This window comes from Rhinolophus sinicus, chromosome 6, assembly GCF_057876585.1.
Source record: "Rhinolophus sinicus isolate RSI-liver-muscle chromosome 6, RSI-T2T, whole genome shotgun sequence".
In the NCBI taxonomy this organism is placed as follows: Eukaryota; Metazoa; Chordata; class Mammalia; order Chiroptera; family Rhinolophidae; genus Rhinolophus; species Rhinolophus sinicus.
Genome location: NC_142506.1, coordinates 48151481 through 48178917, shown reverse-complemented (window position 1 = coordinate 48178917; position 27437 = coordinate 48151481). Strand labels below are relative to the sequence as shown.

The window sequence follows — 27437 nt, the reverse complement described above, 5'->3', positions numbered from 1 at the left end:
GAACAGGCAGAGCCAAATTAGGACGTCCACTGGAACCCCCAAAAGGCCAACAGGTTTCTGGGAGCAGAGCACCCCAGTTCCCAGTGCCTGGCACATAGGAAGGAGTCAAGGGACACTGACTGACTGAGGGAACAAATGAGCCACTAAGTGAACCAACACTTCCCTGGAGTGGGTCGAGTGGGGGTCTGTTTGAAGAGGGGAGCAGGTCATGCATATCCAGAACGTCTGAGTTCTTCTGCTGTTCAGCGGGTGAGCCAGAAGTCAGGAACAGAGAGGCACTGAGAGGTGTGACCCCACGCCCAGTGCTGCAGCCTGGAGACGGAGTGGGGAAGCTAGCAGCTCTGGGGACACGTCAAATTAGGTCAGTTAGTACCAATGGAGAACTTCAATAGCCCACACAGATTGGTGGAACACCTCATCTAGAGCAGATGCAGATGAGGTGCTGGATAAGAACCAGTCGTTTAAAGCCCACAAGGAAGGAAAGACACTGGGCTGTTCACCGAACTGTGAAGGGACAGGGGTGCTGAGCAGCTCTGCGTAACAGTAATCACAGTGCAATTAAATTCAGGGTTCTGAAGAAGAGAACAAGCCAACCTCCCACCAGGACACAGCCCTGACAATGAAGAAAACAGCCTTTTAAAAGAGAGCAAGTAACTCCCAGGAAATTTCTACATTTTCAAAACACCTTATTAAAAACACAAGACAAATGTAAGAGGTACATCACAAATCTAAAAGGTCACATTTTCTAACAAAAATCCTGTGTGACTAGGTGGCAGAGTGTTTTTTTTCTGAAAGACTACAACAAAGTGGGAGCTGAAAGAAAGAAAGAAAGATGGGAGGGAGGTTTTATTACTAGGCATTCCTTTAGGTTAACTGACTCCTCTTTGGGTATATAAATCACACTGAGATAAAAATTAAGTTGATAATGAAACTAGCTACCATTTCTCGAGAATTTTTTATGAAATGAGCATGGGACTAGATGCTAAAAACATGGTTTCTCCCCCTAACTAGCTTAAGGTCGAGGGACATGTTGAGTCTGAATTTTATTCAAAGTATAACAGGAAACTGTTGAAAGGTTTTAAGCAAAGAAGTAACATGATCTAATTTTGTGTGTAATAAATTTTTTTGGCTTATTTTTTTCATTTTTAAATGTCTTTAAGTGATGGTTGACTATTTAAAGCAAAACTAATAACAATGTATTGTGGTGTTGATAACATATGTTATAATGTTATATAAAATGTTTGACAATAACAATGGGTGGGGTGGGAAATGGGCGTATACTGCTACAAGGTTCTTTATATATGAAGTGGTATGACATTATTTGAAGGTTTGAACTGTGATAAGTTAAAGATATACCTTTTCAATCCAAGAGCAACCACAATAAATACATACATATATATACGGTTTCCCCAAAAATAAGACCTAGCCGGACAATCAGCTCTAATGCGTCTTTTGCCACAAAAATTACTATAAGACCCAGCACTATATTATATGTTATATTACATTACATTACATTACATTACATTACATTACATTACATTATATTATATTATATTATATTAAGACCCAGTCTTATAGTAAAGTAAGACCAGGCCTTATATTAATTTTTGCTCCAAAAGATGCATTAGAGCTGATTGTCCAGCGAGGTCTTATTTTCGGGGAAACACAGTACATATGTACATACAATAGCTAATAAGCAAAAAAGGAAATAAAATACAATAATAAAAATACTCAATTAATTTTAAAAAGGCAGAAACAAAAGAAAAATGGGGCAAACAAAACAAATAGCAGGATGGTGATTTAAACCCAAATTTATCACTAATTCCGTTAAATGTAAACAGTCTAAGTATTTCAAGGCAAGATGGTCAGACTGGATAAAAAAATCTCCTCTTCTCCTCCCCTGCCTGCCCATTTCTCCCACTGTCTCCCTTACATCTTTGTATGTCACCTTCTGTCTGTTTTACCAAAATCCTCTCTCTCTCTTTCTTGGGACCAACTGAAAAAACTCCAAGTTCTTCTCACTTACTCAAGCCAAACAATTTAATTCCTCTTTCTTAAAGACCTTTATTATCCAGACTAAGCTCCTGAGGCCTCATCTTCATGACCCAATGTGTCCGCTCCCTAACACGAATCCCATTTTACTCCTTAGCCAGTCAGTCCAAACTTCCACTTGTTTTTCTTCCTATTACGTTTATACCACTGAGCAGCTCTAAATGTAGGAAAAAAAATTATGCCAAAGATGAGAAAAGTTCCTCAAAATAGGCTGAAAAGTGATTGTCTTTCTTTGCATCATCGTTATAATAAATTCACTTTCCCACACACGTTGGGAGTTCCTGATATGCCCCCGGTCTACAAAGTAAACAAGAAAACACCAGTATTCATTCTAAATATCCCAGTGGATTAAATTCTAAGGGCTACCATAGCAAGTGATCACAAACTAGGTGTCTTAAACAACAGAACTTTATTCTCTCACAATTCTGTGGGCCGGAAATCTGAGACAGGGTGTGCTTCCTCCGAAGGCTCTAGGGGAGGGGCCGACCTTGCCTTTTTCAGCTCCTGGTGGCTCCTGGTGTTCCTTGGCTGGTGGCGGCATCATATCAATCCCTCTTCCCTTCACATGGCCGTCTTCTATTTTATCTTTGTGTCCTCTCCTCTTCTTTCTTCTTGTCAGGACAGCAGCCATTGGACACAGGACCCATCTAGAATAGAATGACTCCACTGTGAGATCCCGAACTAGGATTCTACTTCCAAATAAGGTCACGTTCTGAGGGTTCTGGGTGGGCATGAATTTGTGGGGGGAGCTATATACCCCGCTATACCCACCATCCTAAAACTCATAATAGTATCCAGGAATTAAGAGTTTTCCATTAAAATTCATATATATATGTGTGTATATATATTCATATATATATATACATTCATTCATATATATATATTCATATATATTCATATCTATGTGTATCACATATATATTCATTCATATATTTTCATAAAACCCATATACATATATATATATGTACACACACATATGGAAGATATACATATATGTAAAACTTCCTAAAATTTTCAGCAATTTACACCACATTTTTCATTCATTCATTCGTTCATTCATTCAACAAGCACTTATACATTTACCATTGGGTTAGACGTACGAGTTTAGGTTCTTTTAATACACCTGAGTACCACTGTTACTCCTGAGTTGTTTGTGCTGATTTTGTATCTCTCCTTTCCAAAGAGAGCTGTCTGCCAGGAAGGGAATTTCTTCCAGGCTGGAGTTATTTTCACACTTTAGTTTTTAAATTAAAACAATAGTAAAGTGCATTGACATTTTGTTCCTAGAGCATGTGGAGTAATATTGTTCTGGTTACTCTGGCAACCACAGAGGCAGCAGTGGGCAGGAGGAGAGGAGCGAAGGGCTGCGTCAGTAGCGGGGGGTAGAAGGGGCACCTCGCTGTGGCGTGTTGGCTTGCGTCCTAATGGGACAGGGCCAGAAGTCCAGCTACTGCCCAGAAAATGGCCCAGATCCCTGGCCTGAGTCATCCTGTGACTGGAGAATGTGGACAGATTATTTTCTCAAGAAACTAGTGATAAACCAAGGGATGTAGGGATTAAGAACTTGTTCTAAAAAAGAAATGTTTATATAGGGCCAGACGTCAGCATGTGAAGGGTAGTTGTTAGTTGGACACTATTTGCAGACAACAGGTACATGCATTGGCAAGTTCACAACCACTGATATGCTGTCAAGGGCTTGTTTTGCCAATGGTACCAGATTCTGGAACAAAGTCTGACCTGGGTCCACTATCTCTATTATCTTTATGTTTATGAAACATGCCTCTACCATTAATTTCTCAGTCTCTATTGTGGACCCACCATGTGCACAGCACTGAGTGAGTTACTTTAGAAATGCTGAAAAAAAAAGACCTACCCTACTTCATCCAAAGATATAATACAAATGAGACAAATAGACTCATGCTATATGACCCACAACTTTACTTTCTGAGTCTCAAAATAAGGTGGCCGTGGGAAGGAAAGAAAATCCAAAATCCTGTTGAAAGTCAACATGTCTTAATAGTTAAGAGTATGAGCTTGGCTTTAAGCGGCCATGAATTTGAACTCCAACTTTCCCTTACTCGTTATATATCCTTATAAGCTACTTATACTTACTGACCCTGTTTCCTCAAAAGGAAGGGAAATTCTTACCTCATGAGCTTGTTGTGAGAATTAAATGAGAAAACACATGACAAGCACTGATAGCATGACATATCACTGACACTCAGTACGTGGCAATTGTCACTACCACTATCATTCGTAGGTTCTGTCTCACCCTTGTCACAACTCGGGACATGGGCACAGGTGTGGGGGTGGCTTGCTGCCAACAATATAGTGCTGGCAGCATACCCAGGAGCACCGAGAGGCTCGGAAGCTAACTTCTATGGCCCAGCCCTCCTGGCAAGGTGCAGCATCCAGGTGACACTGGGCCCTGAGACACAGAGCAGGCACAGTGACCCAGCTATCAAGGACAGCAACAAGCTATACATTCAGTCACCAGCGGGGACCTATGCAATGGGACTTTCTAGGTCCCTACTACTTGCCAGATACCTCAGAAGGGGTGGACCACTCGGCCTGGGTGAAGTCAGCCAAAACCTACTCCAGAGAATTTCCCACACTGGGAGAAACAGTGCTGACTCTAGGGAGGAATTGGTACTCATGGAAGCCAGCTGGTTTCCCCTGGGGGCACTGGTGTTGCTTGGGACCCCAGCCGCTCCCCCGCCTCCCCCCGCCCCCATACACACACACTGCCCTAGTCTTTACTCTGAATCCTGAATCCTGTTAGAGGAAGATAGAACTATTCATATCTTCTTGCCTCAGGTGTGGGTTAGTTGGGAAACAGAAGTGGGGTTGGGTCTTTAGGAGAATGTTCCAGGGTCCAGCGTAGGAAGCCAGGCAAAAGAAAAGTGGGGAGACCAACAAGAAAGTGGTGAGGAAGTTTGCCCTGATGTCCTTGGCCACTGTCTCTGTGACACAGCAAAATCAGCTTGGGTGAACACGTAGTTTCACCCCTCTGTTACATTAGTCACCCAATTAAAATTATTTTTAATATTATGTTCTATTTATGTACCAAAGAGCTAAGTATGGAACTGTGTGACTCTGCGAGTATTCAAAAATATTCCACATACACTAAAATGAAATGTGAATTATAAAAGCCCGACCAGACTACCTCAACTTTCAGATTATCGTATCTAGAAAATAGACAACATTAACAATGAAATGTTTCTAAATCACAGTCAGAACCAGAGAAAAATGTTTTCATTCGTCAATCTCTTAAACATACACACATATAAACTCAAATCTCTGTTAAGCATATGAAGTAATTTTGAATATAAGCACTTTTTTGTAAATGTGGTCAAACTAGTTATAAGAACAACTAAAGCCAAACTAGTTTTATTTAGTTCACAGTGAAAAGATCGGATTACTGCCCAGAAACGGGAGACACAAAATTTAAATGACTCAGAAACAAACAGCTTCCCAACCTGGGTGAGCGATGGTGAGTGAGTGGCACCAACATGAGACAGTGGTCAGGTAACTTAGCAGGGCCCTTAGCTGATCCACTGGTCAAAGGAGGGTGTGGATAATTTTCCCTCCTACTTTACAGGATTATTGTCAGATTATGGAAAAAATTGTTTTTAAAATATATTATCTGATGCTGACTAGAGCAGCGTTGGTAGGTACACTCGCTTCATACATACATGGTTGTTTTCTGACTCTACATTGTACTATTTTAAGACATAGTAACAGTATATGTCATCACTTCAGCCACAGCCGCACTGCTTTGACTATTCCCTGGGCTGTGTCCATAGTTCTGTGTAAAGCACTTTCTATTTGCAGCTTTATCTCTGTGCCTGGTGGGTCCCTAATCTTGACCAGGGCTTCTCCAGCCCTGATTGGCCAAGCCAGGTTGTTCTGTGTAATTCTGCTACTTCCACGCAAGGCAGGGATGGGCCACATGATGGAGGGTGATGCCAGGGCAGCCCTAGAGCATTTTGCCTTTCCTGCTGTGGCTCCCAGGCGGTTAGACACTGAGGTCCTGCTTAGCTTGCATACCTACTCTGCACAGACAAATTGGCTTTCGGTAACCAGATTTTTAATGCTATAATATATTAAAGAGCCTCTGTGGCTGCACTTGCAAAGGCTGGTGGCGTGGGAAAATAAATGGACAGTAAAGGGGGCAGAGAGAGGGGAAGGAACTGGACAGCTGGAGTAAGAACCAAGGCCTCCCCTTCTGCCTCCCTTGCTTTGGCATCTTGGCCCTCAGCAGCTCCCCCTCCCTCTGTCCCTGTAAAGCGAGGTGATGAAGAGAGGGAATCAGGACAGGTAAAGGTGACATGCTGTGAAGTGTCTGGAAAACTAAAGAGATCAGGGGCATCCCATTAACTCTCTCCTGCTCCTCCAACTCTTCCTCTCGCCTCAGATTTCCAATTAAGTTTTATTTTTTGCTCAGTTGCTTAAGCCCTTGGATGGCAGTTTATCCAACCCCTTTGGCATTGTAGAGTTCAAGTAAAACTTAAAGACAGAGAGGACTTTCCCCTGTCCCCCTCTTCTCTTGGCATTCCGGGAAGTCCCAGGCCTCTGTGCAGTTAACCCTCAGGACGGCTGCCCAGCCTCAAAGAGGCTGCATCTCACCGCCCAAAGGGAAAAATCTAGCTTGACCTTGTCTTAAAAAAAAAAAAAAAAAAAAAAAAAAGCTAAAATCCCAGAAAAGACCCCGCCTAGTTGCTTGACAAAACGGACTGGGCAAGAATTCAAGTATTTTCAGAGCAATTCCTAATATGTATACTACCATCATCCGTTTTCCTGAATTTTCAGTCATTTTCTTTTAGAGCAAACCAGTCAATATCTGTGACATTGGTTAGCCTCAAGCTACAATATTCAGCTCCCAAGAATGCTATGGGGTTAACAGTGCGTGGCCATCCATACATATTCCTTAGAGGAATGACCTAAAGTGAGCTAACAACATGAATTATGGAATGCTTCACAAGTATTGGGAACTGCATACAAACTGGTGTCACTAACACCAATAATTATGGCATTATCCACGTCGTAAATATATCCAAAATCCACATAACTTTTTATACTCTGCTTCAGCAGTAAGTGTTCAAGTACTATGAGGATTCTAAAGCATTAAGAACAGTCCAAGGCAAATTTCAATGCTTTTCTCCTTTATATACTCAAAGCATAGTTATTAATATGCTTAAAATTTATCTTCCAACCTGCTAATAAAACTGAGAGTACGCACACTATGTGGAAAGGGAGAATTAACTCGGACTATAAAACAGCTTAAAAGTGAAGACGATCTTCCAAAGAGTGAGAGGAAATGCCATTTACAACAGCAAACAATTACACCTGGCAGGTAGAAAAACCTATCAAAAGCTAAATTTCTAATAGATTTGGGTTTCTCTGTGTAGAATACTTTCTGGCAATAAGCCTGAAGCAGCAATGGCTGTGTGTGTGTGTGTGTGTGTGTGTGTGTGTGTGTGTGTGTGTGTGTGTAAAATTTACTCACTCACTCACTGAATCAGTGCTGAGTGAGCACCTTGCTCATAACTGGAACTACTGGAGATCAAATAATGAACAACACAGACAAAACCCCTGCCTTCCTCAACTTATATGCAGAGGATAATAAAGAGCAAAGGTACAATCACCTCCTCATTTATATACAAATGCAAAGGCCTGGCTGTGCAGAGACACACGCCTTCTGTTAAAATATTCCCTTCCTTTCTATCTGCAACACTGTCTTCATAGTACAATAATTACAACCTATAGTTCCTAATTGTTCTCTGTCCCCTTGCTGGGGACTTGAATAATGCTGGTTAACCAAAACCCAGACAGAACAGCCCTACTATGCTGGCCCCTGAATCGAACCAAGACAACGTTCACAAGTGAATTCCTAGCTTTGGGTTCAAATGGTGAACGAATAGGACACACGTGACTACTGCTCTTTCCTCCCCAAATCCCATTCACTTGAGGGCAAAAGAGACATAAATGGAACAAACCCAAAATAGCACAACAAATGGGAAAAGGTAGCTATCCAGTAAGCAGAATTTTGGAGAAATTCTGGAATATGGAAAATGCATGGAATATTTTAACAGAAAAACAGAGTGGAGAAGCTACAGCGCAGGCTGGCATCAGGAAAGAATAAAGGGGATGCCAGTTAGGGAGCCCCATCAAGGTTCCGAACTGAAGTCAATGGGGGTCATCCAGACAGAATAGGGGACCCCAGCCTCTGTCCCCCCACAAAGATCAACAACTAGACAGCTCTCCACAAATAAAAACAGCTCTGGAAGAGCTCTGGAGTCACTTAGGAAGCTTGAGCAACACCATGGAACAAAAACCTGAGAATAACTACACGAGGAGGAAAACAGCTTCCTTTTGCTGGCCTCATCCCAGGGCCCAGTCCAGCCCTGCTCCGTGCAAGAGGGGACCCCCAGCCAGCAAGAGCTCCGCTCGTAGGGAAAGGGAGAGCAGAGTGGCGAGCAGCTGCCCAGCCTTCAGGGCACTGCATGAGGGGAACTTCCAGTAACTGTCTCCCAGGAAATGGAGATCCAGGAATTCCCCAACAAAAAATTCAAAGTAATTGTTCTGAAGATTTTCAGAGAGCTCCAGTGGACACAGATCAACAATTTAATGAAGTCGGAAAACAATGCAAGAACAAAATGAGAAGTTCAACAAAGAGATAGAAAACATACAAGAAAGAACGAAGCACATTTTGGAGCTGCCGTTCACACATTCCCAGCGAGGAGGACTCTCGTGGGCAGAGACGACATTTGTGTGAAGGGACCAGGAGCAGTGAGCAATCTGTTCCCTTTCTCTACCACATCTGAAATGTTTCTCCCAATTCCCTCTGTGACCCAAGATACACATTGAACAGCCATCTAGATGAGATGAGGGAATCTCATCTGTGCCTATAGCCTCAGATTCAATTGTTCAAGAAGCATCTACGGAGTGTCTTGTGTGCACCAGGCATTGTGCTAAATGAACAAATCAGACAAAACTTCCGGCCCATCCTAGAGGGGAGACAGTTACAAATCAGCATCATGTAATAATTAAGTGACGTAGCTAATGTGATACATCAGTATCACTGTATGCTTTCCCTCATTCATTCATTAATCACCCCACAAATACCCCCTGAACACCTTTACCTGCAGGCCCTGAGGTAGAGCTCTGGGCAGAAACACACCACCTGCTCTTCAGAGCTGAACTAACCAGCAATCCAGGCACCAAACAGGCACCAAGCATTGTGTTTTATTTTCTGGCTCCAGTATTTATAATACAGAAAACATAAAATGAAGATTTGAACTAAAGAACAGACTAAGCATTAAGTAGGTTCCATCACTGGAAACTCGATTGTAAGTTAAATTAGCATCTCCATGGTAAGTCCCATGAATAACATTTAAAAAATAGCATAAAATAAACATAGGTGTTACTTGAGATAGTCTTATAAATTTCGAATCTTCTTCAGTTATGTTGCAATTAAAAAACAGCAACAAGCAAGAATCCCCAAAAGCCTGACAAAAATCACCAAATTCTAAGTGTTTACAAATATGTAACACCTTAATGGTAACAACTCTCGTTTATGCTTTTTACTTCAGAATACTACCAATACCTGGTCAGAAGGCATAGCTGGAAAGTGACATGTAAGAGTTCACATATATCAGCCTGGTGAGCAAGAATGTTTTCTATACAAGTTTAAGTTGACATTCCTGAAAGAATGGAATGTCATTTCAGAGTTGCAAAAAAAGAGAGGGGAACTTTTATAAACTATCGTGAGATTAAAAAGTAGTACCTGTGTTCTGGAGAAAGTCACTTAAACACTCTCCTGACCTCCCCCTCTCTCCACTAGGCTTTCGGTGTCTAGTTTTTAAATTGTATACAATTTGTATTCTAAAAAGGAGCAAATAAAAGAGTCAGGATAATAGGGGAAAAGGAGGTGAGGGTTTCGAAGCAGGATCCTGACCTCAGAGCAGTTCTTGGACGCCGTTACCAATGGGGAACAAGACAAATGGACCCATTTGCCCTGGACCTTCTTCTGTGAGAACACAGGGGAATTGTGCTAGGTGACCTCTAAGGAGATCATTTTGCAGTTCAATGTGCCTTTTCCCAGCTGCATCAAAAAGCCTAGAAGAGGAGCACAGGGCATTTAATGCACTGACGCCTGCAGTTGGATCTTTGCCCTGTGCCCTTCTGCCATGGTCCTACGGAACCAATTGGTATAAACTTAATGGATCAGTCTAGATGCCAGGGAAGGTACAGGCACAGGGTGGGCTTTCTCCCACCTGTGGGACGACTCTGTAATGGGTGCCTCCTGCGTGCCTGGCTCTGCATGAGATTCTGGGAACCAGACAAAGAAGCAGAATTCCTCTTTAACAGCACAATCCAGTGGAGGCACGTGTTCAACACGAGCAATCCCAACAGTGTGACGTGAGCTTTAACAAGTGTGAAGGGGATGGCTGGGTGTGCCCCAGGCCACCGGATCCCCACCGCCCTGTAACACGACCCACAGGACCTCCTGAGAAGAGAAAGACAGCCTCTGCTAGCAAATGGTGCACACAGCATTATCCGCAGTGATGATTTCCAAAGGTCAAAACTCACCCACACGGCAGAAGGCTGCTCTACTTCAGTGAAGAAAGCCAGCAGGAATTCCAGGTGCAAAGGTGTCGCTTATTACCTGGCGGAAGCGAGGGGGGCCCCTTGGGCTTCATTGATCCTCTGCTGGTAAATGGTCATCCTCTGGGCCCAGGGAGAGCGGGTGGGGCTTCACCTGCGGAAGAGACAGTTGCAATTCAGTCATTCGAAACGCTCTATCTCTCTCACTGTCTCTCTGTCTCTGTGTGTGTGTCTCTGTGTGTTTCTGTCTCCCTCCTCAATTCCTCTCGGCCACACCATCTCTGAGAAGACAAAAGAGACAGCTGTGTCCCCTCCCGAGACAGCCACTGGCCCTAGTGAGCAGTAGATGAGGGAGCTCTGCTGATATCTGATGCTAAAAAGCATAAGAGAAGCCATTGCTCAGCCTCTCCTGGTTGCAAGAGGAAAAGCCGGCCCTGGACCACGAAATATTAATGAGGAGAGCAGGAGTGCCTGAGCTTCCTTTGTCCTCGGCCCAAACCAAATCAATAAAAGGCTCAGCTCCTGCCCAGAAAGGGCAAAATAGAAGTGTGCGTTACCCAGGCACAGCCAGGGAGCCAGAGAACTACAGAATGCTTGGAGCCTACGGTCCCCAAAGCTCCCCCAATGGCAGAGAGGGAAGTGGTTGCACAGCGTGTCAGTGAGTTGGCTGCTAACACACAAGTTAGGGGCAGAGTCTTGGTTCAGACTGTCTCCCTGAGTGGCTGTGACCACACGACCAGAATGAGGAACCCCACTGCCTCACAAGGTAAGCAGGGACGGGGGGCAGATCAAGGGTGACACGGGCCAGAGAAACCCAGCTTCCTTTCTCTTAGAAAGAACCACCAAGTGGGACCGGAGAAAGAAGACACCGCGAACCAGACTCACCACTGCCTGGGCCCCGCCTGGAGCCCTGGGCGGCCTCGTCTCCTCAATGCCTTTGGAGAAAGAGCAGACTTGACAAGAACTGGCATCCTGTACGGTAACTGTCTGGTGGCCCGGGAGAGGCAGGAGGAACCACGGCCATGGACCTGGCCTGCGCTGAACCGACAGCCACGGAGCATTCTGGGAGGCAAAGCATGTTGTGCCCGCCCGACTGATGGGCTCCCAGATGACGTAAAGGTGCCAAAGTTCTCAGCTGGTCGAGTTGTCTAGGCACGGGGTCAGGTGGCCTTGATTAGTCGTATCATTGAAGCCATGGTTTTTAACCCTGCTTTGAAATTTTACAGTTCGTTTTTTTAAGACTTTGTTTTTTCGAGCAGTTTTAGGTTCACAAAATTAAGGGAAGATAAAAAGTTCCCCCTCACCGCCTCCCCCAGGATCAACAGCCCTCACCAGAAGGGACATTTGTCACAGTTAATAAACCTGCATCAGCACGTCATCGTCGCCCAGCGTCCATGGCTGACGTTAGAGCTCACTCTTGGTGTTGTGTTTATGGTGCTTTTGGAGGCTCTTTATTGAACAGGTACTGTGTTCTTCATCCTCCCCAGCTGTGAGTCTGGGGAAAGCTGCGCCCTTCCACAAAGTGTCCTGCAGGAGAAAGGTCAACCCCAACATTAGAGAAAATGTAACACGCCCGACCCCATTACCCTTCTCGTGGCATGTGAAGTCCCTGAGTGACACGGAACACCAGTCACACTCAGGTTCATGGGGGAAATAAGGACACTGATGTATCAAAAGGGCCACAGCCCAGGAGGGGACAGAGGCCACCACCCTACAGAGGCGCTGCGTCAATGGCAGAGTGACAAGAAGCTGTTCTCTATTCTTCAGCTTTGCCAAAGCTCGTGAGCACAGTCGTGTCAGCAGGAAAGGGTGACAAAGAACGCAGAGCAGGGTGACATCCACGAGATAGGCTGGGTGCCCCTGACGCTGACAGCTCTCTGCAGACACGGGGCAGGGGTCATCTAACTGGTGTGACTGACTTGGCCAGGCCAGAGGACACTCACAAGGAGAGAAGGACATCAAGGGTCACAGATGTTTTCTCACTGTCTGGACTTTTCGTGAGAGTCTCCCCCAAACCTCCGCCAACAAAAGCCTGTGGCTGACCATGAGGAGTGCATACCTCCTCCCTCCGTTGCACCCCAACACACATGCTGGTCAGAGTACCCCAAGGAAGCTGGTGCAGCTCTGTGTGCTTGCTCTCTGACATCTCCCCTCCCCAGGACCCCACCAATGGAGGGCCCCACCCCAGACCCCTGTGTCTCTTCTACAACAAAGAACTGTGGCCAGACACCCCACAGTGGCCACACACACTGGGCTCTAGCCTGGCCCTCAGGACGATGCGATCAGGCCCTCAGCTCAGCCACCCACAGAAGCTCAAACCACCCCGTGCTCAGCTCGTAACTCCCTAATGTGAGCTGCACCCCCTCCCCAACCCACCCACACCCTCCCATTGGGCCTGGGAAAGCTGCAGACTGTCGTCAGAGATCTCCTTCCCTTCAAGCTCCTCTGAATGATGCCTTTGCCTCCTTTGCCTGACAAGGACCCTGACCACTCACACTCTCTCAAAAGGAAACCGAATTAACTGCCTCAAAACATGGCAGAGGCCCATTATGAAAGGGGCCTATCACTCCCACCCCAGGTCCCTCATTCTGTCCGTTTCATTTTTGTCATGGCACTTCACGATTATTGGAGGTTACTGTTTGTGTGTGTGCATTTGCTTTTACTTCACCCCCTAGAATGGAAGTTCCATGAAGGCTTGTGTCTTATGCATGCTATACCCCTGGTGCCAGAACAGTTTGGCCTATAGTAGGTGCTCAATAAATATTTACTGAATTGAATGAATGAGGGAGCATTCTGCAGAGCGCACGGGGATGTCACAGAGGCACACAGAAGGAACTGTGGAAGCCCGTGAACAGAATGGCAGAGCAGGGGTGGGGAGAAGAATCAGAGAGACCCCAAGGGAAGAATTAGTGACAGTTACCCCAGTGAGACAGGTGGCTGGAGATTTCTGGGTAAAGGTAGCAGTCTGAACTTCATTTCACACAGGAGTATTTCAGCCTGAAGGCCAGAGTCAGGGCAACAGTCTCTCTCGGTACTTCACAAAACATCATGGAATGTCATCGTTCAATGGAGCTAGGATACCAAAGGGTCCCACTCTTGATTTTTTAATGAGGAAAATCTCTATTTCCCACATTTGGTTAAATTAATTTTCCCAACACTCTGCAGCCTTTTGGTAGCAGAGCCAATTCTATAACTAAATATCTGTGCCTCTTTTACTATCATCCTGATTCCCAAGAAAATACCACTCACCCTGTAAAATAACCTCCAGTGCCCTTTAAGAAGTGACAGGGGGAGCAGCAGAGACTGGGGAAATCTGCGTCTTAGTCTGGCCTGGTGGCGATCAGCTCAGCCTGTTTCTGGAGGCCTTCAGGCTGGGAAGGCAGGTATTTGTTCATCTGCCCTTGGTTTGGTGAATCTAGAAGCTTCCCTTGTTTTATTTTTCATGGCGATTCTTGTTGCAACATGTCAACTGGGGTGCCGAAGAGCGAACATTTACCCAAAACAGTCACATCATCCTGAGGCATCCCCCACCCCCCGGAGGGTCCCCACACCTGTTTAGCTCACTGAAGATCAGAGCTTTGCCTCAATTTTCAGCAGAAGGCCTCTTTTTCTTTCCCGTTTTAGATCTGTAAGGTCTCTGTGCCTATGTTTTCCTGCCTTTGTTTTTTTTAAAACAGATTTATTGAGCTAGAATTCACATCCCTTGCAATTCGCCCATTTAAAGTGGACAGTTCAATGGTGTTTAACATGTTCACAGAGTAGTGCAACCATCACCAGAGTCAACATCAGAACATTCCCATCACCTCAAAAATAAACCCTGTATCTTTTAGCTGTCATTCTCCTATCACTCCTCCTCCCGCCCAGCCCAGCCCCAAGCAACCAACAACCTACTTTCTGGCTCCATAGATTTCCATAGTCTAGACTTTCGTATGAATCGAATCATATAATAGCTGGACTTTGTGCCTGGCTTCTTTCACCTAGCATACTGTCTTCAAGGATCCTCACGTTGCAGTATGTATTGGGACTTCATTCCTTTTGGGCCAAATAATATTCCATGGTGTGGATGGACCAACTTTTGTGTATCCCTCTGTCTGCCGATGGACATTTGGATTGTTCCCACCTTTTAGTAATTACAAACAAGACTGCTACAAACATTTGTGCACAAGTTTTTCATGGACATTTTAAAATTTCTCTTGGGTCTATGCCCAGGAGTGAAATTGCTGGGTCACACAGTAACACTGTGTTGCCTTACAGCTGCCAAACCGTTTGTTCCCCTGCGCTCTTCCCAGGATTTCACAAGGGAATGCCTCAGCAAACTGAGGCCCGATGGAGACATATTGGAGAAGCTTCCTTGAGGGGATGCCTCAGCAAACTGAGACCTGATGGAATAATATTGGTCCCTCCCCTTCAATGGATCCCCTGGGATTGTGAGTGTGTATGAAGGCAAAATACAAGCTGGAGCACAATGGGGACTTTCGGAAAGACAGCCAGCAGGCCACGTAACACACAGATCTTGAGATTAACAATCTTTACCTCCTCAGAAGTTAACCAATAAAAGCGATGCGTTGGCCCGATTCGGGGCTCAGTGCTTGAGGCGTGAGTCCGTTGGCCCCGCTTGCACTCTATTCATGGCTACTGTCTTTCTTAACCCTGCGCCTCTGTCTCGCTCCCCACAGCTCGCGTCGTGCAGGACACGACAACACTGTGTTTAATCATTTGAATAACTACCAAACAGTTTTTTCCAAAGTGGCTGAAGAACCTCTTCTCCATGGAATGTTTTTTGGATTTTTTTCCCCCATAAACATTATTGTGACAACTGGCTACCCATTTATGAAAAAAATAAAGCTCCAGGCTGAACTAATAATACAAATAAATAAATAATAGCTACAGTGACAAACCTACAAAGGATTGAATAAGTTCTAAAATTAAACCATTGAAGAAAAGTGTGGATGAATATTCTTATCATCCCCAAGTAGGAAAACCTTTGTAATCTCGGTGCAAAAAAGCAGAAAGAGGAAAGAAAGTTACAATTTGACAATATAAAAATTGAAACAGTTCTGAATGGCAAAAACGGATAAAATTTTATTTTACATTAAAAGACAAACAACAGACAAGGAAAATCTCACTGATTTTCAGATATGATAATCCGAAGGTTTACATCCATAATAAAAAAGAGAGTTCTTACGAATCAATACACTATTACCGCCTAACTCCCATAAACACTCACTCTAACAGGGGGCCCATGAAAATGTTTTATGTCTTCAGGTATCAATGTTGTCTTAGTCTGCTCAGGCCCCCATAACAAAGTAATACAGAGTTGGAGAACTAAACAGCATACACTTACTTTCTGAGTGCTGGAGGCTGGAAGTCCAAGGTCAGGGTGCCCGCATGGCCAGGATCTTTTGGAGCAAAAATTAATATAAGACCTGGTATTATATTATATTGTATTATATTATATCGTATCATATCGTATCATATCATATCATATCATATCATATCATCATATTATAGACCTGATATTGTTTTAGAGTAAAATAAGACTGGTTCTTATATTAATTTTTGCTCCAAAGACACGTTAGAGCTAATTGTCCAACTATGTCTTATTTTCGAGGAAACACAGTATTAATAAATATTATTGGATGGTGCAGCACCATCACCAATATACATTCCCTTGTCACTTCCCTTGCTTCTCAGAATCGCAAAAAATAATCACATCCCCACAAGCACCCGTGTATTTTTAGCTTTGTATCTCAAAGCATTTGGCAAGCTGCAAACTCATGCACAAGCCACCTGCAAGGACCATCTTGTTCCTCAGACATGCAGCCTCCCTGAACCAGCAGCTGTTCAGCAGGGCAGGGGGAGGCCACGAAGGACCCGGGGGCTGCACCGGAAGACAAGTGACATAGCGGTGAGTCAGCAGGTGGAATCCTAAGAGCCTCCCGGATAGAAGGAGCAGCTTCCGATAGAAGAGGAGCAGCAAAATCCGGCTTCGTCATCTCATCCTTTACCTGAAGTGCTCTGGATTCTTTCATGACTCCAAATGCCTGAAACCTGAACAGATTAACGGCCAGATCTAGAAAACAGGAAAACAAGATAGTTTAAAGGAACACACACACCAGTCATTCTACACAGCGTTAAGTCCACAGTCGTCTGTGTCCAGGTGGCTGGGTGGCTGGGACTTAAACAACAGCATCCATGAAAACAAACGCAGTTTCCACATTTAGCCTTCGACTTGCAGTTTAAAAGTTGTGACCAAATCTGGCTGTAGGTGGTCACCAAATACTTTTTTTTGCAGTTGTTGGGAGAACTTGCCTTGACTGGTTTCACTCGTTCACTATGGTGGTGACAATATACAGGTTCATATTTACCCACACAAATCAGAATTTAAGTCAGAATGACATTTTAGATCATTCACTTCAATTTCATGGGCTTGGGGCTTAGAGAGACAAGTGTGAACAAAAGGGGGTGTGATCCAAGCCAGAAATAAGCACAAAAGCTGTATTTATTCTCTCCCCTTCTCCTCCCTCTCTCACCTCCCTCCATTTTTCCTTCCAGTCTTCCTTCCCCAAAGATGTTATTTTATTTTTTCTTTGACTTCTACAAAGTTGGGTAAATACACCTCTCTTGAAACAGGAGAGTGAATGTTAAAAATAGTCAGGTGATTTTCATGCCCATTTGGATTTTTTTTTTTTAATATTGCACTAAAAACATTGGCGCAGCAATAAAGAAATTGTTCACAATTACATCACGTCACTTGACTGCCTGTTTTTCCTTGTTTCCTTCCAATCCTTGCTCATAGAATTGAATGCATTGCGTACAAAGAGTCCTGTGACACATACAATTTTTCTCCTCTGCATTTTTCCCTTCATTCTGAATCACCAACTTTTTTCTCTTTGCCTCAGCACTCATCCACCATACACACTAGGGTATAAACTCAGCGAAAGCAGGATTTGGTTTATTTCTCTGTCTAAAGCAGTGTGTAGCATTCAGTTAATATTCTGAATGAATCACAATCTTTAAATTATACTTTGTAAGAGCTGCTTAGATTCCATTGAATAGACCATGTGGTTGTTTCCTGCTGTTAAGTATTTAAGTTGCTTCCACTCTTCACTCCCATATGCATCACAAAATAACAGCCATCACTGTACTACAGCTTTTTCCCTTGATGTTAGTTATTTCCTTAATACCACGTCTCAAGAGTAGGGTCCGTGGTTTAAATGGCCTTAACAGGTTTGTGCTTCTTGATATGTATTTCCAAATTACTTCCCAAAAAGAACTTTCCAATGTAGATTGACAGTAGCAATGCCTGAGTACATTATCATATAATTTTTCCAGCTGACTTCTGGGTTGGAGACCAGGCCTGAGGACCAGACGGGAAGTAATGACAAGAGGACAGCAGGGGGTGACTCCTGGGAGCCCTCCCTGCTTTCAGCTTTCAGCTTTAAAAAGCAATCCAGTGTTTTTCTTGTTACCTGTGTGTCCCCCAGGGCTTCCTTAAGGCCATCGCCTCTATCTTATTTGGTTTAAATCCTTACGAATAAGCGAGTAGCTGGATCCCATCTAGGAGCCGATGTGACAGAAGTTGGACTGCCCACCAGATGCTTTTCGGAGCTCTGGGTTCCACGTGGGCTGAACGCAGCCTTCACACATCTGCAGCCTCCATCTGTTCCTGTTGTAGAACATCGTCCTCTGTTCGGGCGTCGCTTACTTTGCACAAGATGCGTCTGTGTAAAAATTCTGCTTCACACCCACTCCTTTGCAGCTGCCGGTGCTCGGAGCACCCATCACTCTCCATGGGTGGAGAGCACACAGGCATCGGGTCATGGAGGAAATTCATACTGAACTTACCGTCCAGCTACCTTGAGGAGTGAGTGGCCAGCTACCTTGAAGGTCCCCATAGAAAGGAACAGCAGAAAAGATAGCAGAGACTCGTGTCAGAAGCTCTGTTCTATCTCCAGCTCTGGGAAGCCTCACGAGCGTGGGCAAGTCACTCACCACCCACAGTCCTCAGTGTCCCTCTCTGTCCGAGGGACAACAGCAGCTGTCCCTGTATCGCTTCTGGTTGTGGTGAGAAGGAGTGAAACAATGTGTGCGAACATTCTGCAAACTGTGAAGTGCTGAGATACAGAGCAGTGTGGCTGCGACCCAGGAGAGCCATCCGTGGCAGCCACTCCCAGCTCCTTCCTCGCTCGCGGGCCCCTCTGTGTTCAGGTGGCAGGTGGCTCTCGGTCTAGGGCTAGGACTGGATCACGACTGGTCTACAGGAGTGGTGGAAACCCCATTCCCGCTTTGCTGCTGTGAATAAACATGTTGTCCAGTTCAGACGGGTGGCTCCAGGAGAACGCAGCAGCACATAAGGCAGGTGGCTCCTCCGGGTACAAGGAGGTCTCCAGTTGCTCTCTGCCTGGGCGTCCATTGCCGGTGATGGCCCGGTGCTGGGCACTGCGCCCTCTGACCCCCAGAAAGGTGAAGCCAAGAGCAGCAGGGGGCGAACCTCTGGAGCTGCCAGCCTCCAGAGTCTTTGTCAGGTGCGATTTGCTGCTAAAACATCCGTCTCTTACTGAGAGACACAAAGGTGAGAACAGGGGGCCAGGCCTTGGTGGGACTGAGTGAGTTTGGGCCAGCAAGCCTGTCTCCTGCATTCTTGTTTCTACCCACCTCGCTTTACTGTGGTTCACTTTTCCTTTTTACTTAGATATAACTGACATACAGCGGTACATTAGTTTTAGGTGTACAACATAATGATTTGATATTTATATTATTGCAAAATGATCACAATTAGTCTAATTAACATCTGTCACCACACATGGTTACAAAAAACTTTTTTCTTGTGATGAAAACTTTTAAGATCTACTCTCTTAACAACTTTCAAATATGCAAAAAGTATTAACTATAGGTGCCATGCTGTACATTACATCCCAATGGCTTATTTATTTTTTACTGGAAGTCCGTAACTTTCGACCCTTCACCCATTGGCCCAGCCCATGCACTGCCTCTGACAACCACCAATCTGTTCTCTGTATCTATGAGTTCAGTTTTGTTGTGGTTAATTTGGTTTATTTGTTTGTTCGTTTGTTTTTCAGATTCCACATATAACTAAGATTAAATGTTATTTGTCTTTCTCTGTTTGACTTATTTCACTCAACATAATACACTCAAAGTCCATCCATGTTGTTGCAAATGGCAAGATTTCCTTCTTTTTTATGGCCAAGTAATATTCCATTGTATACATATAACACGTTTTCTTTATCCATTCTCCCATCAATGGACACTTAGGTTATTTCCTTGTTGATTATTATAAATAATGCAGCAATGAATATAGGGGTGCATACATCTTTTTGAGTTAGTGTTTTTTGTTTTCTTCAGCTAAAGACCCAGAAATGCAATTGCTGGGTCATCTGGTAGTTCTATTTTTAATTTTTTGAGGAACTTCCATACTATTTTTCATAGTGGGTGTACCAATTTAAATTCCCACCATATGGTTCACTCTTAAAATTACAATAATTAATAAACCTCTGAGACAAAACAAAAATTGTATATGAATTTAGAAGTGGCTACAGGAAAATAAAATGAAAATATGAAAAATATGTTATTAGGTGAAATGTGGGCCCAGAGGACCGGCAATGGGCCAGGAGGCCCACCCCACCACGGGCACTGGGAAACTAGGACAGAGAAGGGGGTGGGGCAGGGGCTGCAGGAGAACCGCGGTGGGGGGGGGGGGAGCTAAGGGGGGCGGGATGAGGGGCTCCCAGGAGGACAAAGGCCTCCACCTGCCCTCTGTCTGGGCAAATGCCTCGATGCATTTCCCAAATGCAGCTCTTAGTCCCATGATTAGGCTGGACATTTTCTCTTTGTCATCATAGAAGTTACCAACTTAGCTTTTTGTTTTGTTTAATTTTGCAACTTAAGTGCATGAAACTATACCAAGTATAACCCTTGTCTCACGACACAAAACCGTTGGTCTTCACATAGCCCCCTTCACTTCCATTGCTTAATTTTATTACATAACAAGCACTGCCAACCCAACCTTACCCAATAATTAAAAATTGACCGATGATATACACCTACTTATGTGCTCGTCCACTATCCCATTTCCCACTTGCCTCCTATAAGAAGGTATTACCTTGAATTTGGGGTTTATGATTCTTATTCTTTTGTTTTATTGCATATATATGCATGTCTAACCCATATAGCACTTAACTTTGCTGGTTATTGAACACTGTATAGCTAAGATTCACCCACGTTGTCGCATGGTGGCTGGTTAATCTATTTTCACCGTGGTGTGATCTTCTGTTGTGTAGATAAAACACAATAATTTATCTGTCCTCTCGTCCAAAGACACTAGGTTGTTTTCATTTTTCTTTCTAGGAACAGTCTTGTGTATGTGTCTTGATGCACAAGAACGGAAAATTCCCTTGGGTATTTACCTAGCATTGCAAATGTGCAAATGGACAGGAGAATGCCTAATTATTTTCCAAAGTCATTGTGCTGCTTTCATTTCCCACTGGCAACATGCAAGAGATCCTATGACCATTTCATCTCTAACAGCTGGCTTTGTTAGACGGCTTAGTTTTTACAATCGCATGGATATAAAATATTGTCTAATTGTGCACACACTGTGTAGTTCCCTGAGGCTCAACATCTTTTGAGTATTTATTGGCTATTTGTGGTTCATCTTAGGTGAAATATAGCTTTGTTTTTTTGCTAATTTTTCTATATCAGATTCTTTTTCCTATTGATATGTAGAAATTCTTTATCCTTCTTGAATAATCTTATTGGTTATTTTTGTGATGCAAATATTCCCTCTCTTCCTCATCTCTTGAAAGAATATACAATTATTTTCAGAAACAATATATTCTAAATACACATTAAGAAAAACTTCAGCATTTGGGATTGCCTGTTTTGGGATTTTGACAATTTTAATAAGTGTGTAGTAGTATCTCATCATTGTTTTAATTTGTAATTCCCTAATGACAAATAATGTTGAGCCTCTTTTCATGTGCTTCTTTGCATCTGTATGTCTTCTTTGGTGAGGTGTCTGTTCAGATATTTTGCCCATTTTTAAGTTGGAGTCTTTGTTTCTTATTGCAGAGATTTAAGATTTCTTTGTGTGTTTTAGATATGAGTCATCTGTCAGATACGCATTTTGCAAATATTTTCTCCCAGTCTGTTCCTTCCCTTAACAGTGTCTTTTATAGTGCAGAACTTTTAAATGTTAATAAAGTCCAACTTACCTTTTTTTTTTCTTCTGTGGATCATGTTTTTGGTGTATCTAAACACTCATCGCCAAACACGAAGTCACTGGATTTTTTCCTATGTTTCCTTCTTGAACATTTTTAGTTTTGCTTTTTGTATTTTGATCTAAGATGTATTCTGAGTTAATTTGTGGGAAAGCTGTATGGTCTGTGTCTAGGTTATTTTATATATATATATATATATATATATATATATATATATATATATATATATATATATATATATATATATATATGGATACGCACTTGTTTCAGCACCATTTGTTGAAAAGAATGTCTTTGCTCCATTGTGTTGCCTTCGCTCCTTTGTCAAAGATCAATTGACTATGTGTCTATTTCTGGGCTCTCTATTCTGTTCTATTGATCCAGTTGTCTATTCTTTCACCAGTTCCACAGTATCTTAATTACTGAAGTTTTATAGGAAGCCTTGAAGTAGGGTAGGGTCAGCCTTCCCATTTTGTCTTCTCTTTTGGGATTATGTAGGTTATTCTGGGTCTTTTGCCTTTTCACGTAAACGTTAGAATCAGTTTGTCAATACCCATAAAATAACGTGCTGGGATTTTGATTGGAATTGCTCAGAATCTACAGATCAAATTGGAAGAACTGACATCTTAACAGTGTTGAGTTTTCTAATCCATGAACATAAAATATCTCTCCAGTTAATTTTTTATTTTTGCCTTGGACTAAAGGAATAGACTACGAGGTGATAAGAAATAGCCATTAAGGGCTGTACGCGATGTCAGAGGGGTAGTAGATTGGGGTGGGGGGAGTGGTGGTTATTGCTTTGTGAGGGATATAAATGATAAATGTCTATTACATTGTTTTGTATACCTGAAAGTAATTAAATAAATAAATAAATAAGAAATAGCCATTAAGGAAGTGACTCAGGGAGGACATGCGACAAATTCCTTCTTTTCAAGTACAGTTGAGGAAAATACCCTGAAAACAGGAAAGAGACAGACCTTAGTTCACATGGGGCAATGAATAGAGAAAGACAAGGGGCAGGTTTGATATTTAGACAAAGCCTTTACTATATAAATAGGATTTCTTAAGGCTTAAAGCAAAAGCTCTCTGTTTAAAGAATTGGGTGCACAAAAGTTGTCTGTTTGAAGTACATGAAGAACTATGAGGGTAAATCTAAGGTCTCATTTTAGAAGAGGTAACATGGAAACTTCATTTACTTATCATTAGTTAGGCCAGCGAGCCATGGCTGTATTGGGCTAAAATCTAATTTATCTTAGCAAAGTAGGGCGTGGCTGTCACTGGCAAAATGAGCAAGAAAATTGAAGCAGTTCTTGTTATATTTGGGTCAAAATAAAGTTTGATCTCAATTCTAGGTCATTTAGATAAAAGTTGTCCCTGGGACTGAAAGGCCCAGTGATCACTTCATTTCGCTGTTGTCTACGGTAGAGGATAGTTACACACTGGTATTTCTCTGAAGCGAACACAAGCAGAAGCTGGGCCCGCTATAGCATTAATCGTGAATATATAATAATTATTCATTCATTCATTGAATCAACAAGACTGTGCAAAGCACCACGAGCCAGGCGCTATTCTAGGCACAGAAGAGAGACATGTTCCCAAAGAAAATGGAGCCAAGAAGGGAGATAGAGAGACTGGAGGTCCTGTTTCATACAGATGGGCAGGGAAAGCTTCTCCTATAAGGTGACATTGGAGCACATGTACCTAAAGCATAAGAGGTAGGGCCAGGTGGGTACCTGGAGGAAAATGTTTCCAGATAGAAAGAGAGAAGTGCAGAGACAGGTGCATCGGGTTTCTGAGGAAAATAAGGAGGCCAGCAGTGGAGGTTGTAGGAGGAAGCAGGGAGGAGACCAAGTAGAGGGGACACGGGGACAACAGACCACAGAGGTAGGTCTTGGTGAGGACCACTGGAGGGCTCCCAGCAAGAGACTGAACTGATAGCATTTCCATTTTAAAGGCTCGCTTTGACTGCCTTTACCTGTGTGCACAATGAGGGGGGAAGTGAGGGGGTGAAAAGGAAGCAGACAGACCATTAGGAGAATGTTGTGTGATCCAGGGAAATGATGCCTAAATTACTAGAGGCATCACTAGTAACTTACTAGAGGCATCATTACTAGACGAGAAGAGTCTGAATTGGGGATATTTCTGAACAGGAATATCTGTAGCGACAACAGGATTTGCAAATGGATTGAACGCAATGAAGATTTTTAGACCCCACAGAAAGATCTTCTTTGAGACTGAAAAGGGGAGAGCAAGTGGCGTGAATAGCAGGGATGATAGCATAGTAACCACGAAGGCTTGGGAGCCTCCTTCAGAGAGGTCTGTCTGTGACTGGCTTTGAAAAGGACCACATACTCGGGACAACGCTGCATCTCAATAGTGCAAAGGTGGACTGAAAACCAGAAGTCCTTGTGGTGGGCCCAACGCGGCTCCCCAAAAGGTATTCATGTCAAATCTCTGGAATCTGTGATGTCACCATAACTGGAAAAAGGATCTTTGCAGAAGAGATTAAGGATCGTGAGGAGACAATCCTAGGTTATCTTGGTGGGTCCTAAATGCCTTCACAGGTATCCTTATAAGAAAAAGAGAAGGTAAGACACTAAGAAGGAAATGTGAAGACAGAGGGAGAGATGGAGTGTTGCTGCTACAAGCCAAGGGGTGTGAAGGAATTCAATAGCCACCAGAAGCTGCAAGAAAGAAGGAAGGATTCTCCCCCAGAGCCTTCAGAGGAAATGGGGCCCTGCCAACAACTTTGCTTTAGGACTCTGGCTACAAGAACTGTGAGAGAATGAATTTATTTTGTCTGAGGCCAAGTTTGTGTTACTGTGTTACAGCAGCCACAAGAAACTAATACGGTCTTCCCTTAAACTTTCTGGGAAGCATATACTTTAACCCCCGAGAACTCTTCCAATGATCTTAGGAAGTGGCAGCCTTCCCCCACCCCTCACTTCCCCTAAAAATACTTGACTGAAATTGAATTACATGGAATCCTGATAAGTAGGACTTGGAGCTAAATCCAAATCTAATTTTTAAACATAAAGCCAAGCGCCTCTTCTTGTACCTAATCATGCAGTGATTCCTCACCAGCTTCTGGAGGTGCTACGACCAGGTTACAGTCACCAGGCTTGTCCCGCCCTGCTGTCATTGTCCCTGCTTCCATGGCTGCCAGAAACTCCAGAGGAAAAGAAAGGAGAAGGGACAGGAGTCCCCTCCCTGGGACCTTAAGGTAGCACACCCACGCCCAGAGGAACCCACGTCTCAGGAAGTGAAGAGGAGCCCCGCCTCCCCACAGAGGGCGGGCTTGTCTATGGAGCCACTGTGGGCATATGTGTCAGGGAGACATCTCCATCTCACTTGGGTTCCAATTCTCAGAGAAAATGCCACTAGCATTCATTCTCCAATCCAACAGAGTCTAGAGACAGTTCTAGGAGTTTAGTTGCTTGTGCTATGATGCCAAGTCTGTGCAAAACCTTCCTAATTTACCAATTTATCACCACCCTGCCCACACTTCTCCCCAGTGATCTTTAAGTATTAATGCATTCGTACAGAATTTGCAATTAGATTAGTTTTTATGATTTCCAACTTTCTTGTTATTTACTGTCCAGTGACCAACTCCAATCTTTGGGAGTCTGTTTTTTATCTCCCCAGTGGTGGGGGCCCCACTGAATCTAGAACCACCCACACGTACCCTACTGCTGATTCTCTACCAGATATTTTCCTTCAATCTTCAAGTTAGCCTGGACCTGAGGCCAAACTTCACAGCAGCCTCATTAAACTCAGGTGAAAAGCTCTCATTTTAATTCCTTTGAACCAATTGGCTGCCCCATCACACACACACATTTCTCCCATCTAATTGGCTTTTTTCACAGTGGAAAATCATCACTGAAATCTAACTCCCTCCCCCTCTCTGGAGCTCTTCCGTAGACCCTATTATGAGATCAGAAAACTTACTTATTTTATACCCACTGAGAGAGATTTCACTTTTTCCCTACCAAATGATATAAAAAATAATGGCAACTTGAACTGGAATGTTTTTCCTTCTCTAAGCACAGCTCTAAAAATGAATGTGGGAAAATTAAAATGGGGTGAGAGAATGGGGCATGACACAAATCAATGAGCTGCTCTGCTCCCCCCCTCCTCCTCCTCGGGAGCCAGGAGCTCTCCCTGCAGATCCTAACCTGTATTTAGTGGGGGTTCTTTCACTAAACTGGCCCTTGGGACACTGTGGCCTAATCACACAGTGATACCTTGCCTCTTAATTACCCACATGTGAGAGGAACAATGGGCTGAAAACCACGCAGAGAGTGTCCAGGAACTCTCTGTACTAACCTTACAACTCTCTGTGAAGCTGAAACTATCTCGAAATAAAAATTTTAATTAAAAAATTAGAAGCTGTCCTTTGCTGCTCAGATGCACCCTCCCCCACCCCCCACCCCTGCCCCTGGGTTCACATCATACCCTAGGAAAAAACCCAGAGTCCGTGCCATGGGCTCCACGGCCCTGAATGGGCTGGCCCACCTCCCCTTCTGACCACATCTCCTCGTTCCATCCCTCTTACTCACCCCCTCAATTTGTGCCACCGTCTTACTGTTTCTCAAACCTCAGAGTCCTTGCCATGTAGGCTCTCGCCACCCGCTTACTCACAATGTCACATGGCTCGTCCCATTGCTTCCTCCAAGCCTCTGCTCAAATACCACCCCACAGAAGGGCCTGCCCTAAGAAAACCAGCACCCCACCCCCTCCCTCTGAATCCCTGGATTCTGCTTCGTCTTTCATATATTATAGTCTTAGACTTTTTAATTTGTTCATTGTCTGTCTTCTCCACTTGAATGGCAGCGCCACTAATGCTGGAAATATGTTTGTCTTCCTCTTTGCTGTATCCAGAGCCTACAAAAGTGCCTGCAGAAGAGGTGTTCCATACATATTAGTTGTCTAATACATGAAATAGCAAAAGGTTATGGAAAAATGGAGTGACAGAAATGGCCATGATAATTCTGAAGAAGAGGAAGTGTGGGCTGGGTAGGCTTGCCAAGACATTATAAAGCCACAGTAACTAAAATATGATGTTATAAGCTCTCATTCAGCCTTTCTCAGGAAGATCTCCCTGAGACTATGTTCAATCAAAACAAGGCAGAAAACCAAGCAAAAGAAATAGAAAGATAAGGGCATGCTTCAAGACAGAGGATGGAGAAAACCAAGCAAGGGATACAGAACACAAGAGACCCAGGGGAGGAAGGCAGTGGAGTCCCGAGAAGACGGTAAAGGGGGTCCCAGGATAACAGCTGGGCCATCCATCCAAACTAGAAGAACTCTACAGAAGGCACTTTTCAAGATCAAATTGACAAAATAACTGATGTGGGTAAATATTTTAAGAGGAGAGTTAGACAATTGTTTGTGGACTATGAAAATGGATTGCTAAAAAATACGTAGAAAAATAAGCAGATGAACAAAAAGCTCTCAAAACAAGGGTCAACTGCAGGCAAAGATTACATAGAAAAGGAAAAGCAGGGGTATTTCCCTACGTGGCTCTGCTCGTAC

At 43.7% G+C, this 27437-nt stretch overlaps 1 long non-coding RNA gene across 1 annotated transcript; it reads right to left on the bottom strand.

Moving 5' to 3' along the window:
- Window positions 1–2442: 2442 nt before the first annotated feature.
- On the bottom strand, window positions 2443–3657 carry LOC141567875 (uncharacterized). Its single transcript, XR_012490815.2, has 2 exons — window positions 3136–3657; window positions 2443–2699 (listed from the first exon to the last, which is right to left on the bottom strand). It is a non-coding gene; the product is annotated as an uncharacterized LOC141567875 (long non-coding RNA).
- Between the last annotated feature and the right edge of the window lie 23780 nt (window positions 3658–27437).